Below are 14729 nucleotides of genomic sequence, written 5' to 3'. Positions count from 1 at the left end.
TTTTGTATGATCATACGTCTTTGTGAATAATCTTCATATTATAGACTATGTCATATAGATTGACTTGTATTTAAAAATATCTTCATTAAAAAAGAATTCAAAATAAATTACTGTGCGGGTAAAACTGACCTTAAAAAGGCACAACAAGGCATAGGTGCATGCATTTAAAAACTCGCAGGTAGGAGTCCAGACCTACAAAATATATATATATATATATATATATATATATATATATATATATATATATATCTAGCAAGAATCCCAGCACCACATGGAGATCTCCATTGACTCTCACACAATCAAGTGATTTGTATATCTATATACAGAACCCAGTACATATATAAATAAAACAAAAGAGGGTGATCAAATACATGTTATGTCTCAAGGAAGGCCTCGAAATGTAGTTCTGTGTTTAGACCTACCGACACAAGCGATTTTAAATGGTATATCCACCATTTCTCTTTTTGCAATAAAATACGATCAAAATCGCCTCTCCTGGGTGGCAGATTTCTTCCATTAATGCATAGATTCCTTTCACAGTCATGCCTTTCAACTTGCCATCATGGTTTTGGGCAAAGTGCTTAGCTAGTGGTTTTTCAGGGTCCTTAGCTTTGATTTTGCGCATGTGTTCCCCTATTCGAATTCCTAAGGGACGTTTGGTCTTCCCTATGTACATTTTTTTTGCAGGGGCATGTTATCGTGTAGATCACTCTAGACGAGGAACAATTAACCCAGTCTCTTATCTCTCACCGAGTGCATCGCGAAATTGATCACATCTGTCCACATAAGGACATATTTGACAGTATCCACATGAGAACATGCCCCTGCTTCTAGGATAGTCTGACAACCAAGTAGTACCACCATCCTTGTTGTAATCTGATTTAATAAGAAAATCGCATAGATTTTTTGCTTTTCTAGCTACCATTTTGGTTAATATTCTCCAATGTTTCTGAAGAATATCACATACATCAGGGGTGCCCAACCAGTGGCCGGGGCCACATGTGGCCGGCAGAGCCCTCTGGTGTGGCCCGCAGAGCCCTCTGATGAGGCCCGCAGCCTCCTGCTCTGGGAATGGCGGATCCCAGCCCAGATTGCCGGTCGCTGACCCCCATCCCAGAGCATCAATTTTGTGAATGAATACAGTGGTATAGGAAGCAAGCGGCTGCAGTGCAGAGCTGCTTAAGCCAATGCTTCCTGTATAGCACCAGCTCCTGTCATAGGCAGAGTGATACCAAATGTACTCTGCCTGGGACAGCAACAGCCGGTGATACCTGAATGGAAGACTGGAATTAAAGATAAGTTTATTACTAAAATCAGTGTATATATAAGCATATATGTTCTGCATTGATTACTATTCTGCTTTCAAACTTATACGCAGGTGCAGAGGGGTGGTTACCTTCAATGAATCAGACTTCTGTTATTACCTGCAGATTTGGTGTGCTTTCAGTAGGTGCACCACACTTGCAGGATATAATGGACATCTATGGCAAAGTGCGGAGTGGACAAGGACCTGTCATCCGTCCGCTCCACTCATTGTGGCCCGCGACTGGTTACTAAGTTGCTTAAGTGGCCCTCGCTCTTCAAAAGGTTGGGCACCCCTGATGTACAGCATCCCACTGTACACCAAACTGGGTAATTATTCTGGTGGGGCCCTGAATTTCCAATTTAGGTTTATGTAGCTTGGTGTCCTCAGTTGGGATCACCAAAAGATCCTCTTGGTTACGCATAGCTACTTTGGTTTTTGCTCTCTTCAATTGATAATGGGCATATCCACATTCTCTAAATCTTTTATAGAGATCTTTACTCTCTCTTCCATGGTCAGAGGGTTCGGCACAATTTTGTTTAATGCGCAAAAATTGTCCAATTGGTATGCTGTTCTTTAGCCAACCAGGGTGGTGGCTATCGGCCTGTAGGAGGGTATTGGCAGAGGTGTCCTTCCTAAAGGTACAAGTGGAGATAATGTGGTCAGAGACTGAAATCCATAGATCTAAAAAGAAATTCTAGTCTGGTCAAAAGTATAGGTCAGATGAATGTTAAAATCATTAACATTCAGTTGTGCCATGAACGTGTGAAGGTCGGGGAGGGTACCACTCCAAACCAAAAGGACGTAATCTATGTTACTTAACCATGAATGCACATGGACAAGATACATCTGCAACATAAAAACTTTTCCTCCTCCCACAGCTTGAGATGTTAACAGGCATAGGCAGGAGCCCAAGCTGCCCCATAGAGGTTCCCTTAATCTGTCTATAAAATTTAGACAGAAATGGCAAACAAGTATTTTCCAAAGCAAAATTCCAAAATGAACTTGTTTTGATGGAAGCATCCTGGGTAAAAAATGGTGGAGAAATTCCTCCACCGCTCTCATATCACAACAGTGTGGTATTGAGGTGTAGAGCGATTCTACATCCATCCCTACGAGCCACACCTTGTCTGGGATACATAGATCCTTTGTTTTTGCCAGAACATATCTTGTATCCTGGACATATGATTTTAATTAATGGACCATATCCTTCAGTAAGCCATCAATGTATCTCCCAATCTTGTTCATATGGCCCATGATGGCAGACACAATGGATCGGCCCAAAGTTTTTTTTTTTTTGTGTACTATTTTTTGTATTATATAGTAAGTAGGCCCAATTCTAGGGCCAACTTTAATTTCTCATTCAGTGTTTTGACCAATAAAGGGAAGGGCTTATCCTCAAGTAATTTGTATGTATCTCTGTCCTCCAGCAGGCGCTTAACCTCATACATATCTTCGCTCAGTAGAACTACGTTGCCACCTTTATCGCTTCTTTTGATCACCACTCCCTTCGCCTCCTGCAACTCTTTTAGTGCTGATCTATAATTTTTAGAGAGATTATCTGCATAGTTTTTTGACCAGTCCACCCGGTTTAAATCATTCTTGATCATTTCCTGGAATAGGCTGAGATATGTATTCTTACCAAGGCAGGGCATTCTTTTAGATTTTATGATCAAGTTAGACTTTCTTTACGTTACAATTTCTGTGTCGGTACATTCTTCATTCTTTTCCAATAGAGAATTTAGAATCTCAAGGGCTTCAGTATTGTTATATCTATCATGGTACTATCAGCTGGTGCTCCACCCTCACATCTGTATAGCGAACGGTAGTACACTTTTCAAAGAAAAGGGGTAACGTCTTTAAAGACAGTAAACTCATACATGACGTCTGTGGGGGAGAACTTAGGCTCGTCAATGGAGGGTATCATATGATCAGTTATCAACTGCTCATGACATTGTGGGAGCTATCAATTTCTCATACATTGTACACTGTGTCACATATTTGGTCCTCGGTTCCTTGCAGTCTAGATAAGGATACTCCTTTTTTTGTTTATATGCTCTTCTAATGTGACAGCCTGTTCCTGTGACTCACTGGTGTCTGGGGAGGACACGCAGGGCACCGCTCCGGCGCCATCTTTACAGCGCTGCATGACCGGCTTGTGGAAATAGTCATTGAGGCGGCGCGGCTTGTGCAAGTTGGTGTTTTTCCTTCTGGACATAATGTCCGGGTGCCGCTTGTGTCGCCTCTCCTCTGGTATAGTAGAGAGGGGAGAATTGAGTGCTGTAGGTTGTGATCTGTCCCCAAGGCTAAGCAGAGCTGAGGTATCAGGCAGCCATCTCGCTCCATGGCCAGCCATTCCACCCTTTTGTCTCTACTTTTATGTTCTCTAATGTCCTTAACCCAGCCTCTCTCAGAAATAACACTTACTGTTAATAATGCCCCAATAAACACAGTTCCCAAATTCATTGTCAATGATTACATTGTGATACTGTTCTCTAATTTTAAACCTACATTCACTTACTAACTGCCTAACTCACTGAGACATAGAGTCTCTTAGTCCTCCTCGCAGCTGTCTTCCATGTGCCTATTGACAGTGCTAAGTCCCCGGGGGTTGTTAACAATGACCCTCACAGGCTACCATTACCAGAAGCTCTATGTCATGGGTGCTCAACCTGTGGCTCTCCAGCTGTTGCGGAACTACAAGTCCCATCATGCCTCTGCCTTCGAGAGTCATGCTTGTAACTGTCAGCGGCTTCCAATGCCTCATGGGAATTGTAGTTCTGCAACAGCTGGAGAGCCACAGGTTGAGCACCCATGCTCTATGTGATCTGGTGGTGTTCTTATCTCTGATCCCTGTGCACTGATGAGGCTGTGCTGATGGGCACTGATCAGGCTGCATTGATGGGCACTGATGAGGGTGCATTATTGGGCACTGGTGAGGCTGCATTGATGGGCACTGATCAGGCTGCACTTATGGGCACTGGTAAAGCTGCATTGATGGGCACTGGTGAGGCTGCGCTGATGGGCATTGATCAGGCTTCATTAAATCAGCCCCCCAGCAGTCTGAGAGACAGTGAACTGGCCCCGGTTTAAAGTCAACACTTATTTTAGATTGGATAAAGTGGTGAGGGGGGGGGGATGATTTTATAACTTACGGCTTTAAATTGACCTTTGACTATAGATCCAGTTTAAATGGAAATCCCATATCTGCTAGTTTCATGTTAGTACTTATAGTTGAAAAATCGCCTAATATAATATGATATACATCTCTTAGGCCTTGTACACACGACCGGATCTGTCCGATGGGATCATTTGGTCTGATGGCTGTACATACCATCAGACCAAATTCCCCACAGACAGGATACGCGGCGACGTGCGCGACCCTGGAAGGTCAATGCTTCCACGCATGCGTCAAATCACTTCGACGCATGCGAGGGCCTTCGGCCGAGCGGACATGTCCGGTGAGTCATACAGACGACCGAACATGTCCGACGGACAGGCTTCCAGCGGACATGTTTCTTAGCATGCTAAGGAACATTTGTCCGCTGGAAACCTGTCCGCTCGGACCAGTTTCAGCAAACATGTTCAGTCGTGTGTACGAGGCCTTAGAATCTTTATGTTTGTGTTACAAGTTTAAACCACAGCATAAATTCTGGCTTTAAAGACCTATAACCCCGTGATATCATTTGGAAAGTTGTGAGAAAAGGTTTGCAAAATCAAATTTTTGTATTTTTTTTATCCATAAATTAATTTCAGCCAGCATAAGCCACATGAAGTTCTGCTGAGTAAAGTTTCTGGAATGTATAGTCAAAATTAACTTAGGTAGTTCAGATTTTGAAACTGATTACATATTCTCTCCATTAAAGTTGTATTACAGGTTCATTTTCCCTGCAGAAAAATACATATTTTGCACATACGGATAGAATGGGGTAACAGAATGCATAAAAATAATTTACTATGTGATTGCACTGCAGATTCAAAATTATGGAGCTAGACATAAATATTTTACTTGAAAATGAGGAACAATCTAAGGTAAATAAAAATGAATACATTTACCGGGAACATGTCTGTTATTTTCTATATCCTGTTTTCAAGTTTTAAATGCTTATTTTTATGCAATCTGTTTTGTTTTTATGTTTTCACATTTGATCATCTTGTCTGTGCTTACTTCCTATGGAAAATTGTACTTAAACAAATTTTTTTCCCGTGGTTGGAGGCAGGGGCGGACTGGGGAGGGTGGAAAAGTGGAAATTTCCCCCTGGGCTGCTCTGATTCCCTGTAAAAGGGCCGCTATGTGGCCAGCACAGAACTGCGCATGTGCAGTTTCCAGACACGGCTAAGTGCTACTGCTCTGACGGGAGGGGGTTAAAGTGGAGTTCCACCCATTTTTTTATGTTTGTCTGTGCTGCATGCTCTAATCTCATAGTGTTCAGAATGGACAATTTTTATTTAATTTGTTGCTTGTAAATACCTTTATTCTGTAGTCCTTCATTACTTCCTCCTCCTTATTTGCCTAGGCTATTTGCAAGGGTTTCTGGGATAGGCATCATGTTTCCCAGTAGTCCTTTCAAACCTGACTGAAACCTATTACATTGCTTGTGCACTGAGCTTGTGCGAGATATGCAAAGCTGAAATCCAGGAAGTCATAAAGTCTGGCTTCATGATGTCCACACTTAAGATGGCCACGGTCTATTTCTAGATTATAAACTATCTAAATGCTGTAACAACCTAACAAAACGGACCTTAGTTTACAGACTAACTTTACTAGAATACATTAAGCTTGTGTATTACAGGGGTATTTATATTTAAAAAGTGAAATTGTGGGTGGAACTCCCCTTTAACAGGGCTGGATCCTGAATTACCAGCCGAATTGCAGACTCTGCAGTGATCCCTGCACGATCTCTAGCCTGTGCTGCACTGCGCTGTGTCCTGTGACAGGGATGATAGCTGCACCTGTCACAGGCTGAAAGTGTGTTGTTCCAGAGCACAGCTCTCCCCCCTCCTCTCCACCAATGGGAGAACGATCAGCTCGGCCTCCTCCCACCCCTCCCTCTGGTGCCCGCCCACATTCGATGCCATCCATGTCCTGTGTGAACTGTGATGAAGGAGATATGCGGGTGGGAAACTTTAAAGTCGGCAGCCACAATATCACTCACATCCTAAACATGAAGACGCTGAGTGACTGAGCCAGTGAGCCTCCTGCTGGGACTGTACAAGTGAGTGAGCTCAGCTGAGATCAGACTCTACCCTCCTCCCTCTCTTCATCCCTACTCTCGCTCCCTCAGCCTTATCATTTAACCTCTTGCCTGCCAGGCACATTCTTTCCCCTCCTTCCTGCCCAGGACAACTTTCAGCTTTCAGTGTTCACATTAATCTCTGGTTCACATTGGTGTGATTTGGTATGTGATTTGACATGTCAAATTACATGCCAAATCGGTGGCAATTTCTGGCGATGGCAAATTGGTGCAACGCCGCATCAGTTCCATTTGCGGTGTCACATCAATTCCCAAAAGTAGCTTCTGTACTACTTTTACCAACATGAACACACACAGATGTCTCTGAAATCGCACCCCAAAGTCAGGACTGACATGCGTATGAAATCGTTCAATAGTTCAGCTGAACTTTTGCATGATTTCATTCCCAATGTCAGTGTGAACCTGGACTCTGAATGACAATTGCTGTCCTTTTTTTTTTCACACTAATGGAATTTTTTCATGTTTGGTAGTATTTAATCTCAACTGGGGTTTTTTCTTTTTTGCTAAAATATGAAAAAAAAAAAACAGAATAAAAAAAAAAAATAAGTGTTTTATACCAAAAAAAAAAAAAACCTTTTTTTTCCCTTTTTTTTTTTTAGTAAATACATTGCCTTGGCATTTTCCACATTTTGTCATATTACAACCAAAAACGTAAATGTATTTTATTGAGATTTTATGAGATAGACCAACACAAAGTGGCACATAATTGTGAAGTGGAAGGAAAATTATAAAATGTTTTTCCCAAAAATTCTGAAAAGTGTGGATGGACAATTAGATTTAACCCCCCTTACTCAGATAACCCTAACTAAAATCTAAGGCAGGGGTCTCCAAACTTTTTAAAGAAAGGGCCATTTTATTGTCTTTTAGACTTTAGGAGGGCCAAATTGTTGCCAGCGGGAGCAGAAAATGTCCTGGGCCCAGCATCAGTGAGAATAAATATGGCCTCAGAGTTGGTGGTCAATAGAAGGAGTAATGCCCCTAATAGTAAGAGGAATTGTATCCCATTATCGGTATCAGTGAGAAATATTGCTCCATTGTTCATGTCAGTGGGAGGAATAGTGCCCCAAGGGCCAGATAACTGCTAGCAAAGGCCGCTGTTTGGAGATACCTGATCTAAGGGAACCAACTGTCTTTAGAAGTCACCTAGTTTAGTAAATAGAGTCCACCCGTGTTCTAATCTCAGTATAACTACAACTGTTCTGTGAAGCCCTCAGAGGTTTATTGGAGAATCTTAGTTAATAAACAGCATCATGAAGGTCAAGGAACACACCAGACAAGTCAGAAATAAAGTTGTGGAGAAGTTTAAAGCAGGGTTAAGTTATAAAAAAATATTCCAAGCTTTGAACATCTCACAGGGCTCTGTTCAATCCATCGGAAAATAGAAAGAGTATGGCACAAGAGCAAACCTACCCAGACATGGCCATCCACCTAAACTGACCGGGCAAGGAGAGCAATCCGAGAAGAAGCCAAGAGGCCCAGGATAACGCAAGGAGCTGCAGAGATCCACAGCTCAGGTGGGAGAATCTGTCCACAGCAGTGGTCATTGAGATAACATAGCAAGATAACTAAAATACATTACAGGTGATATAATTTGCTGCTCAGTGATTGCTGTATTGTAGTCTGCATCTTCCCATGGTAATACATAAAACCTGGCCTGTTAGTGGGCCCTGAGGACAGGGCTGATGACCACTGGTCTACAAGACAACTATTAGTTGTGCACTCCACAAATATGATATTTATAGAAGAGTGACAAGAAGAAAGACATTGGTGAAAGAAAGCCATAAGTCCCATTTGCAGTTTTTGACACAGCAAACATGTGGAAGAATGTGATCTGGTCAGATGAGGCCAAAATTGTCTTTTTGGCCTAAAAGTAAAACGCTATGTGTGGCTGAAAACTAACACTGCACATCACCCTGAACACAACATCCCCACTGTGAAACATGGTGGTGGCAGCATCATGTGGTGGGGATGCTTTTCTTCAGCAGAGACAGGGAAGCTGGTCAGAGTTGATGGGAAGCTGGATGGAGACAAATACAGGACAATCTTAGAAGAAAACCTGTTTGAGTCGGCAAAAGACTTGAGACTGGGGCGGAGGTTCACCTTCCAGCAGGACAACAACCCTAAACATACAGCCAGAGCTACAATGGAATGGTTTAAATCAAAGCATATTCATGTGTTAGAATGGCCCAGTCACAGCCCAGACCTAAATCACATTGAGAATCTGTGGCAAGACTTGAAAATTGCTGATCACAGACGCTCCCCATCCAATCTGACAGAGCTTGAGATATTTTACAAAGAAGAAGAATGGGCAAAAATGTCCCTCTCTAGAAGTGCAAAGCTGGTAGAGACATCCCCAAAAGACTTGCCGCTGTAATTGTAGAGAAAGGCGGTTCTACAAAGTATTGACTCTGGGGGCGCCATACAAATGTACCCCACACTTTTCAAACCATTTATAATTTTCCTTCCACTTCACAATTATGTGCCACTTTGTGTTGTTCTATCACATAAAACCCCAATAAAAGGGGTATGAATACTTTTTTAAGGCACTGTAAGTAACTTTTCTCCTTCACTGAAGTTCACTGATAGGTGGTGGCACTGATAGGTGGCACCGATTGGTGTAACTTATGGGCGGTACTGTAGGGCACTGATGGGTGGCAATGATGGGCACTGAAAGGCAGCACTGATTGGTGTCACTGATGGGCACAGACTGACATCACTTGCTGGGCACTGCTAGGGCTGCACTGTAATTGGTGCCCTAATTGTCTGTACAGTCTCCACTGTGAGGAAATGTTGCTGATCGCCTCTCCTCACATGCTGTAATATACATGTGATTAGCTGTTATTGGACATAGCCAATCACATTGGTAAAGAGCAGCGTCATCGGCTCTTTACCAAGATCGGGGTCATGCTGTCATTACTGTGTCATATTTGTCTTGCTTCATAACATCAATACATGTTATAAAACCCGGTTGGCATGGATGGTGAGCTGATTCAGTAGTACAGTGGGCCACTCGATTGGACTTGCCCCCCAGGCTTAAGGCTGCCAGCCCTCCCCTGGTTGGAGGTCCTATAGTTTGTACCGCTGCTCAGATTATGTAGGGGGTTCCGTTATAAGTAGTAATAAGTGGTGATTTCAGTGAAATTAGACTCTAAATTTGACATTCTGTACTACTACAAACTTTGATTAAAAAAAAGATCTACTATACCTTTAAGAAAACCTTCTCATATTGCTTTTCTAAGCCTTGTCAGGTAGTGAATAGAAAGCAAATAAAAAAATTAAACAGGATGTGACACCCAATTTCTCTAATCAGCCTGCAAAATACACAGCCGATTTAAGTAGAATAGATAGCTACAACAGATTTAAAAGCTGCAAGAAATGTTACCCTCCAAAAAAGAAAACAATATGCTCTTCACATTGTACAAACTAACCAACAGCACATTTGTTTGTGTGCTTCTTTTTTTAGCAGTAGAACTCTGCATTTTCTTAAAAGTGTAAAAAATAGTCAAATAAGAGTGTACCAAAACACTTTAAAACCAAAACCACTCTCCCATCCCTGATTTCTCAATTTTCCAAGAAATATTCAAAATATAACACATATTAAAATATATAAAACATATATAATAATATTAAAAATAAAATTAATGAAAAAAGGATATAAACCTTCAGGTATGTGTTTGGTTGAAATCTCCTAGCTCCAAGGCTTTACCTGAGCAACTGAATAGGAAATAAATGTAAGAAGTTCTTCCGAATTTATCATCTGCCAACAGTACCATGGTAAAAGTAACAGCCCTTTGCATGAGGGAAAAGGACTATGCATGAAATAGCTGGGTGGGTGTCAGGAATCAGCAACAGAGATGGCCAGATCTGCGCGGCTACACTCAGGATACAGGGTACAACAAACAGGGCATGCGCAAGATCAGGAGGATAATGGCAGCAACCAAAACATTGAAGCAAGAGGCATTAGGGAGGACCTAACTACTCTCCCAGCAGCCAGCATCAGGTGGAAACTCATTACTGGGGTCTTCTGCCTGCTGGTGGACACGCAAACTACAACCATCTGCTCTGGGAAGCACAGTGTCACCAGCAGGTGATCCAGGTCCTGACACTTGTATTTAAAACATAATAATTATACTGTATAAATATCTTAATTGTTTCTGAAACAATCACCTACAATATCCTACTAGGTACACAAACAGTTGTTAAATACTTTGACTAGCCTCCATATTGAACAGGACTCACAAAAGCCAATTGAAATTATTTTGAAGAATACAATCTCACAATATGCATATGTGCATTGTGTTTAAACTCTTTGCTAGGCCTCATTTTGAACAAATTTAGCATGAAGAAATATATTAGAAATTCATTATTAATTAATATATTTCCAGAAAAGTTTCCCAAAGTATTTGTTGTGCCCACATGCCCCTTATTTATTTGTTTATTTATGTATTTATTTGTACTAGGCACACCTGGAAATCAACATTACAGTGCAATATTTGCACAGACAAATTCCCCCCATTTTTTTTTGTGCCCATGTATTCAATATTTAATAATTTGTAGCAAATTCCATTTTGAACAGGACCTCCAATAGCTATGTTAAAATGAAGAAATTAGGATTACATTGCACATTATCCAAGCAGATTTACTAGGCCACATTTTTGCAGGTCGAGAACAGAAATAATTTATAGAAAAATAAAGATTTCAGCATACTGTGTGAGCCATGAAGAGATCCAGACTGGAAACCCTATACTGTAAGTTAGCAGTTCCTACTCACTACTCACTAAAAACAACAAAAACAAGCAAGAGACTGTTCATTGACTGAGAAGTGTGTCTAATGGATGTCTGGGAGCAGGGTGAAATGTGTGGATGCTGTAACATGTAGCAGCCCCATGGGCCCAGCGCTACATATATAATACAGTTCAGTGTATATAGTGAAGTCTGTGTAAAAGATATAAAACTGTTCAGATTATATAGTGCAGTCAGTGTAGTATAAATAATACAGTGGAGAGTATATAGTGCAGTCAGTGTAGTATATATAATAATACAGTGGAGAATATCTAGGGCAGTCAGTGTAGTACATATAATACCATGCAGGGTATATAGTGCAGTGCAAAGTATATAATACAGTGTACTGAAGTGATTAAGGGGAACCCAATGACAGAATTAAGAAAGAAAATGGCGTGAGGTCCCCCCCCAAAATCCATACCAGGCTCTTTGAATCTGGTATAGATTTTAAGGGGAACTCCACACTAAATAATAACAAAAAAACAAAAACCAGCATTGGGGCCCCCCAAAATCTATACCAGGTCCTTTGGGTCTGGTATAGATTTTAGGGGAACTCCACGCCAACATTTTAAAAATAAATTAGTGTGGGGTCCCCCCAAAATAAATACCAGACCCTTATCCGAGCATGCAGCCTGGAGGCCAGTATAGGAGGGGGGACGTGTGAGCGCCCCCTCCTGAACCATACCAGGCCACATGCCCTCAACATGGGGGGATGGGTGCTTTGGGGCAGGGGGCTTTGCACCCTCCACCCCAAAGCATCTTGTCCCCATGTCAGTGGGAACAAGAGCCTCTTCCTGACAACCCTGGGTTGTGGTTGTTGGGTCTGTGGGCGAGGGGCTATTTGGAATCTGGAAGCCCCCTTTAACAAGAGGACCTCCAGGTCCCAACCCCCCTTATGTAAATGGTAGGGGTACTGTGACAGAACCCTCTGTCACTGTGTGTTTTGGAAGGGACTGTGTGCTGGCCTCCTACACACAGATTATGGCCCAGAAGAGACTGGAGACCTGGGGACAAGCTGGCATTGAGATAATGAAATGTAATGCTACATCCCTTCTCCCCATCCCCCCCTCTTGTTGCTGTGTCTAATTGTGTTGGTAAATGTCACATAGACAACGGTCTGGACTGGAGACATCTCTCCGCAGGGGATGTGTATTGAGAGGCTGCCTGCTTACCATAATCCCTTTGTTTATCTGTAGTCAATGTACACGTGTTCAGTTCCCATTGGTTGTTCCTTGTCCCCTACCCCCTCCCCTCTATGACAAAGCTAAGGGGAGTGTCTCTAACTGTGTGTAAAAGTGTATGTCTTGTATTTAATAAACAGTTTATGCTCTACATGTTTAACCCTCAACACCTGTGTGGATTGTCTCGTGATTGAGGGGTTAAGGGCTGGTTATGGCGAATCTGCAGGCTGTGGGTGCGTTTGGAGGACAAGAGACACAGGTCTGGCGGATGTGCCCACCTGGGGTATGCGAGATCCATCACAGTGGTGGCAGCAGTGGGATGTCTCCTGCAGTCCAGGACATCCAAAGCACCACCAGGATTCAAGATCCGGGCAGCCACCGAGGAGCAATACAGGGACCGGCCAGCATGAAAACGGAGTTCGGGAGGAGGCTGCTCGACTGGGGAAACATGATCTGCTGGCAACTCTGGCATGAAACGCTAAGCCACGAGAGGCACCATCAGGGATCCTTCCCTTCTCCACAGAGATGTACTGGACGCAGTATTGTGCGCGAGAGGTGTTCCTGAGGGAACGACCGTGAGATGAGTGGAAGACTGAGCTCGGAAGATTGGTCCAGAAGGAGATGGCAGCCCGACGCGGCTCAACTGTGGCCAGGTACAGCAGATGGCAGCTCGACAGAAGGTGTTGGCTACGGCAGCGTGGGGCTGCTCCATCAAAAAATGTAAGGAGACCCAGACTTTGGGAGTGATGAGGAGTGGTGGCTGGAAAACATCCTGAACTTCCGAGATGAGGTGCTGAACCTTCCTGAAGAGGCGTGTGACCTGGAGGAATTGGAGTTCCTGGTTGAGCAGGAATGGGAGCTAGAGATTGCATACAAGCGGCTGTTTGACAGTGATCAGCAGCCTGGCATGGCTCCCATTGCTTGGGACTGTCCAGGAGAAATAGCGGACAGTCATAAAGATGCGGAGCAAATGGGGCCAGGGGTGCCCCTACATTTTCCCGTCCTAACCGCAATGGAAGAAGCGGCGATGATACAGAGGGCACTGCGAGTGCTAGAATGCCGGAACGCACCCCAGGCAGCGAGACAAGCTAATAATATAAAGGTTTTAGAAGGGGGAGTTGAGACGGGTGCTGCAAGGCTGGTAAATGGTGATCAGCAGCAAGGCCAGAGTATTGCATCCGGTGCCCCAGCAAAAGTGCTGGCTACAGGGCAGAGTTCCGCTGGCCTTTGCCCAGCATCAGAAAAAGAGTTGGATCCAGAGAGTCTGAGAGATTATCTTCATGAGCCGTTTCCCCAACCGCAGATATCCCCACCGGGAGTGGAGGAAGCAATTCTCCCTCCCCAGCAATTGGACACTTCCCCAATGTTCATCCCCCCAGCAGAAGCGCTGGCTACGGGTCAGAGTGGCGCTGGCCTCTGCCCACAGTTAGAGTTAGATCCAGGGAGTCTGAGGGATGACCTCAGTGAGCTGTTTCCCCAGCACTTGGACACTACCCCAGTATTTATCTCCCCAGCAGAAGCGCTGGCTGCAGGGCAGAAGTCCGCTGGCCTCTGCCCACCCTCAGAGTTAGATCCAGGGAGTCCGAGGGATGAACTCAGTAAGCTGGTTGCCCAGCACTTGGACACTAACCCAGTATTTATCCCCCCAGCAGAAGCTGCTGCTGAACTCTACCGTTGTATATGTGCCCCTAGCAGAAGCGCTGGCTATGGGGCAGAGTGCTGTTGGCCTCTGCCCAGCATCAGAAAAAGAGATGGAGAGTCCGCAAATTAGTCCCTGCAAGATACCTTCTCAGTGGCTGGTAACTACACCAGGAGAAAAGCAAGTACCTTTTCCTCCCCAAATGCATAGCCCTACCAGCCTATGTTCCCTACCAAATAGTAGAGGCTGGAAGAATGGACATGATTAAGCACTGCCCCCCCACCCCAAAGCACTCTTGTCCCCATGTCGATAGGGACAAGGGCCTCTTCCCAACAACCCTTGCCGTTGGTTGTCAGGGTATGCAGGCAGGGTCTTATCGGAATCTGGGAGCCCCCTTCAATAAGGAAGCCCCCAGATGCCGGCCCCGCACCCTATGTGAATGAGTATGGGGTACATTGTACCCCTACCCATTCACCTGGGGGAAAATGTAAAGTAAAAAAAAAACACCACACAGATTTTTGTATTAATTTATTAGACAGCTCTCTCTCCATATTTGTCTTTTCCAGAGA

The sequence above is a fragment of the Rana temporaria genome, chromosome 1 (assembly GCF_905171775.1).
Source record: "Rana temporaria chromosome 1, aRanTem1.1, whole genome shotgun sequence".
Lineage (NCBI taxonomy): Eukaryota > Metazoa > Chordata > Amphibia > Anura > Ranidae > Rana > Rana temporaria.
The sequence above is the reverse complement of the archived record's forward strand: the minus strand, read 5'-3'. Positions refer to the sequence as shown.